This window comes from Cyprinodon tularosa, unplaced genomic scaffold (assembly GCF_016077235.1).
Source record: "Cyprinodon tularosa strain WSP-4 unplaced genomic scaffold, ASM1607723v1 ctg576, whole genome shotgun sequence".
In the NCBI taxonomy this organism is placed as follows: Eukaryota; Metazoa; Chordata; class Actinopteri; order Cyprinodontiformes; family Cyprinodontidae; genus Cyprinodon; species Cyprinodon tularosa.
Genome location: NW_024039314.1, coordinates 463740 through 470191, shown reverse-complemented (window position 1 = coordinate 470191; position 6452 = coordinate 463740). Strand labels below are relative to the sequence as shown.

Genomic DNA, 6452 nt, shown 5'->3' with positions numbered 1-6452 from the left:
CAAAACCATAAATTGATATATGTAGAGGAAAGCTAAAACTAAAAAACTAAAAATTGTAAATATATGTAGAGAAAGCTAAAAACTAAAAAACTAAAATTGTGAAAAAAATGTAAGAAAATCTAAAAACTACAAACTAAAATAAAATAATAATAATAATAAAAATAATAATAATTCAAAAATAATAAATAAAAAATCCGCAACTGCATTAAGCCGGTGGACAATGTTAAATGATTATAATAGATGGAAAAATTATGGAAAAGATTATGATAGCTAAAATATGTTTCCAATAAATAGAGCCCTGGAATCACATCTTAGTTGGCAAAAATATTTACTGTTTTTCCCCATGATGATACTTTTATGGTAAAATATCTATTTGCTGAAAATTTTAATTTTTAGTTCTTATCATTATCAGTTACCCTTTTTGTTTCCCTGGAAAGAGAAAAGTTCAAATCAGTCAAAACAATAGACCCCTTCATCTCTACAAAGCTTCATTAAAAGTAAAAAAAGATCAATCTCTATGCAAAATGTTAAAATCATAACACAAAGATGTTTCACGCAGATGACGAGTTCAGCTCTTCAGAATCAGGCTCAGTCAAAGCACACATTGAAAAGTTGGAGGATTTAATCTCAGCGCTCCTCTTTCCCAATGGTAGCTGAGATGACCCGATCATCAAAGTTCATTCTCTAATCCAGAAATCTCTGCCAATACTGACCATCAGCCATCAGGTGGTCATCTAACACATGGACTTTCTTTTTATTATCAAGAAAAGTAATATCAAACACTTAGATACTAAAAATGTTAATCTTTGATTAAAATACAACACATCACAACACATTTCCCTTCTCATTCATGTTGTATAATTGAAAAATCAAAAAGCCAAAACTGATGTCAGACATCTTCAGGTGGGCGTCTTCATCTTTCTGTTGATGTTGGTCCCTTATACAGGCAACATTTTGAACGAGGTTCAATGGGTGGTCTGCAGAGCAGCTGGTCCTCAACACATCAGGTGGACTACTGATGTGTTAATTAACCAATCAGAGGGGATTATTCTGCCCCTTTATTCTAATTTGCTTTGTTGAAGCTTTTCCTGGTTCCTTCCAGATGAGCTCAGATGAGCTCTGATCACTTTCTTTTGATGACTTTGAGCCACACCTCCTCCTGCTGAAGGATGGAAGGATGGCTGAGATGGTTCCCCATCAGGGTCTCCAGGCACCTTGGTCCTTCTGTAAAGCCGTCTCTGACTAAGGGGGAAAAAAAAAGGTCTTGTAGGTCATTTTAATGTGTCACCTGTCAGTCCCAGTCTGGCCAGAGGTCAGTGGTCTGGCCCGTTCTGTGGTCCAGGAAAGGGTCGACCCGTCATGAGCTCATGTGGAGGAAAACTGGGAGTCAAAGTTACCAACATGCTGAATTAAAGGAGCTGGGAGAAGGACAGATCAGATGTTATCTTAGCCTTTCACAAACAATACTAGATAAAACAAGTTCATGTAGCTTAAAGAACTTTAGATTAAAATTTAAACTTTGGACTTTGTCACAAATCATTGAATTATTCCATAATTTCAAACTTACCCAGTAAATGTACTTCCTTAGTATTCGTACCACTTATCACTTCTGCACCTGCAGAAATCCAAACAAGCTTCTCCTCAGCAGAGGACTGTGTGTCAGTGGGCTGCAGCAATGTAAACAAGGGGAGACGCTGCAGCACAGCCTTCTGTTGCTTCCACCAGACATGATGTGTGTGGAAGAAGAAAATAGGCTTTCTATCTGATTTCAAGAACGATGTTTCCAAGGCAAAGCAAAATCAAAGAACCAGAAACAAGAGTTTCATGAGGTGAAGAAACACCAAATCAGGGGTCCAAGAAGCTGAACCATCAACAAACATCAACAAAGCTGGTTTTCCCAAACGTCATTATTTCCAATTGAGTCATTTGAACACCGTATAATTATTAACCAATACTTATGTTAAATAAATTTGCATATTTATTCCAGATCAGCTTAAGATAGATTTACTTCTTAAAGAATTGTAAATAATTTAAAAGCAAATTCGATCAGCCTAATTTATTTTTATACGAGTTATTTGTGCTACACACATATAGATTTATTTACCCTTAAAGTTTAATCTAAATCTTAAAGAATTAAGGTTGATAAATTAAACTTTAGCATTTAGCATTTAAATAATGACACAGGTCCTTGATTATTTGAAGAAATGCCCAATTATTGTTAAACAAGCAAATCTGTTCATTTGATTTAAATTTTTTTTTTTTATCTGTCTCATTAAACTTTATTTGTTGTGATATTTTAACCTTACATCAATCCCCTTTATTACCAATTTAAACAGCTGTGCATTATCTTTAACACATTTAACTCCTGCTTTGTTTTGAAAACAGGTTAGGGGGAAGAATGAGCCACAGAAACTAGAAACTGTCCTTATTTTACAGTTTAACCCTAATTATTCACTCATTTCTATTTTACCAAGACAAAAAATAACTAAACTATCCTTTCACAAATGGACAACATACAATAGAGTGGATCCACAGACACGACAGACAACATATAAGACAAACAGATAAGACAAACAAAACACCAACAAATGGCCATAACATAAATGATTAAACGTAATTGTTGCATGCAAACCTTCATGTGTGTCAGGCCCTTTTCTCTCACTGGGGGGTGAGGGGTTTAGGCAGATTCATGGAACCCTTAGCCCGCCCATCTTTACCGAACCTCCTGTAACTGGGTCAACGGTAAAATGGACGCTTTCAGTCTATTTATACGCAGGTACTTTAACTCTAGTCAATAAACAGCAAATCAGTTACTATTCTGCTGTAAGCCAACCATTTATAACTTTATGTCTGGTGCTATTTCAGTCCTGATTCTGAAAGTTAGGATGTTTTTTTTGTTTTTATCACCATTGATTTAAATCCATTAAGCAGGTTTTAGGTTTTATTTATTTTTAAACATAATTGTTTTTAAATGTGCCAAAAATTGTTATTAAGATTATTTCACTCTCTCAGGAAAATATGCCATTTTGATTCAAATCTTTCAGGAATTAATTATTTTTTGCAAATCTGTAATTTTAGTTAAAAAAACTCATAGCTTTTATATATTTTAGTTGCATTTTTCAAACTAAATTCCATATATTTGGTTAACTGTAAAGTTTATTTATCTTAAACATGTGAAGTAGTTTGGTCGAGGGTCAAAAAGGTGAACCAAAAAAACCAGCTTCAGCCAACGGTTCCAGTTTCTCTGTTGTCTTTTATTACTTTTCTCTCAGACAAAACATTTCACCTCGAGCTTCCAAGAGCTCAGGGCTTATATAATCAAGTGGCAACACACCTGCACTTGATTGGACCAAGCCTCAATTAAACAGGAAAAAAAAAAAACAGTCTAAACAGAGAAACAAGAATAAACTTAATCTAATTTACAAACTCCTCTACATAAAGAAAAAAGTCTGCAAAATAAACAGATAACTCAAAAGATAACTCAAAAAGTTACTTTAAAGAAAAACAAAAAAAAAGCATAACTCTAAAGGAAACCCTCTAAATGGTAGAATCCAGCAAATTAATGGATGACATAATTTAGTCAATTTAGCAGGAAATACTTAAATAATGGTATGTAAAAAGGAAAACAAAAACCATGAATATACTTTGAAACATAACAATTTAATCCAATAATCCTGAAGTAATAGTTTTAACCTAAACATAAGTAGATGGAAACTGCAACATAATGCTAACACAAACAAACCCGGGATAGTAAGTGAAAGTCAAAGTTGCAAACTAATGTTTAAAGTTAAGCATTACAAATCAGAAGCAGGAATAAGGGACAAGTGGTAAACACAAACTAAACCACTTTGTCACAAAACACTTAAGGGAGGAAAATAGTTGATATCATTGTTTATATGTTTTAAATAATATACATATGTATAAATTTTTTTTTGGAGGAAAGGAAAATCTAATTCTCTTAGTTTTTCATTTAGTAAAATCTAATTCAGATTAAAATCACACATGACTTTAGATTTTATCCTATTGGATTATATTATTCCTTCTTTTTCCTCTATAAGTTGCTGTTTTGTTTACATTTTCATAAGTCAGAGCAACAATCACCTTTTCTCTGTCTTAGTCAGAACCTCAGACATTCATGGCACAGGGACAAAGCAACACACCACAAAATCATGAAGAGATGAAGCTAATCTCTCCGAGTGGCTGCTGTGGAAATGGCGAATTTGGTTTGTGACTAAAACCTGTGCACATTTTCTACTACTGTGTCAGACCATGTTTGGACCCTTTTCTCTCTCTGGATTTGCCTAAGTTTTCATCTCCAGGTCCGTCCATAACATTATGGAACATGGTGACAGCAGGAAATGAACAAACCCGTCCTGTTTTTAAACAACCACAGGCCTGATAAAAAACGTGTTGTTTTCTAGTCCTGAAGCCGACATAGGAAAAGGCAGTTGCTGCTGAGTTTTTCTCTTTTAAAAGATACCTTTTGGTTTAGATACTTAAGGTTGGTTCTAATTTGATCAGAAATTACTCTAAAAGAATCATGGTTCAGTGAAAGCCAACCAGGCCGTACATTATCACCCTCATTGGACATTTTCCCACAGATAAAAGTCATGTCAGTCAGCAAACATTTTCTTCATTGCAAGATGCAGAAAGGAATCTAATAAGAGAAAGTTATCAAACTTTTCTTGAATAGTTGGAAGTCTATGGAAATGGAATATAAAATTACATAAAAAAAATAAAAGAAAATATATAATTGATCACTTTACCCTTTTACTGATTGCTGCCAACAGGCGGTTTCAGTCCTGGAGCTCCACCACCTCAGTCCAAAAGGTCAGCCACTTCTCAAACTACATTCCTACTAGGCAGCATTGTAAATATAGATATCCTACATTACATTTTTGCTAGCAAAAATTACATTTCAGGCTGCCAAAAACATAATTTCAGATATCTGAAATGTAATTGTTACTAGTCACTCTTCCCCATTCATCTGTATTGGGCCGTTACTTTTAGATATCCGAAATGACATTACTCCTATCTAAAATAAACATTCTGGATGTCTAAAAATGAATTTCAGATATCTACAAATCTTTACTTATTTTAGGTGACCGTTTTAACATATAATGTTTGTATTTCAGATATTTCAGATAGGAGTAATGTCACTGTAATGTCATTTTGAAAGTATCTAAAACAAAATTTTAGATAGGCATTATTAAAATGTAGAAATCTGGAATTCTAATTTAACTAGTTGTTTAATAACTAGTTGATATCTGTAATTATATATGTACTCACAGAAATATATTTTAAATGTCAAGAATTGGATTTCTAGATATCTGTAATGTTATATTCATTTTTGATATCCAAAGCAGTAATAATGACTTATGATCAATAACTCTATTGTGGAGATCTGAAATGAGATTTCATCCTAGTCAGAATTCATTTTAGATAGGAAGAATGTTTATTTTTGATAGGAAGAAAGTTATTTTAGATATCTGGAAGTAAAAGCCCAATACGCATGAATGGGACAAGTGACGTAATTTGTCCTAGTAAGAATTGCATTACAGATATCTGAAATGTTCATTTTGACTAGAAAGAAATGCATTTGAAACACCTGGAATATATATTCGTTCAAGCTAATAAATGTCAAATGGCCTGCCATACAGTTCTCTAACAGGCAGGGACTCGTGTCCCGCTCTGCAGTAAAGATTTTGTGGAGGATTTTCGTGAATTTTCTAGAAGACGCGCCCTCTCCTCTTGAAATTAAAATAAACATAAACTTTCTCTTCTTATTTATTCCACCCTGCCCGAGAAAGAGGAAATAAAAAAGCCCAAACAGATTTAAGACGTTATAAACGACATCGTGATGAGATTTTTCACTGGCTGGAGCCAAATCTGTCATGAATAAGCAAGGCGAAATAGAAATGGTAGAACTGTTTGATTGAATCTGTGTATTCTGGTGATGTTTTCATTTCATATACATCTAAAAAATAAAATGAAATGAACAAACAAAGTTTCACTACTGTAGAACCAATAAAAATAGACATCTGTAGAAAACTCAGTTATATATATAAGTTATATATAAATTTCCATACCTTGATGAATCATGTGATTTATGTAATATACAAAAATAAAAAACTATATATATATATATATATATATATATATATATATATATATATATATATATATATATATATATATATATATATATATATATATATATATATATATATATATATATATATATGGGAGTTTTTTTTTGTATATTACATAAATCATATAATTCATCAAGGTATTCATCAAATTACAACATTATTTATGAAATCAGATATAGGTCCTATGGGAAAAGGGATAGGATAGTCATTTTGAAATGTTTTTGATACATAAATAATGTCATTTCATATTGTAAATATAGGGCAAGTATGATATAAAGTGCCTTGAATGACGATGTATTT

General features: G+C 32.5%; 1 long non-coding RNA gene across 1 annotated transcript; it reads right to left on the bottom strand.

The window, feature by feature from the left end:
• Positions 1-340: 340 nt before the first annotated feature.
• LOC119797246 lies at positions 341-1620 on the bottom strand. Its single transcript, XR_005282566.1, has 2 exons — positions 1568-1620; positions 341-1418 (listed from the first exon to the last, which is right to left on the bottom strand). It is a non-coding gene; the product is annotated as an uncharacterized LOC119797246 (long non-coding RNA).
• Between the last annotated feature and the right edge of the window lie 4832 nt (positions 1621-6452).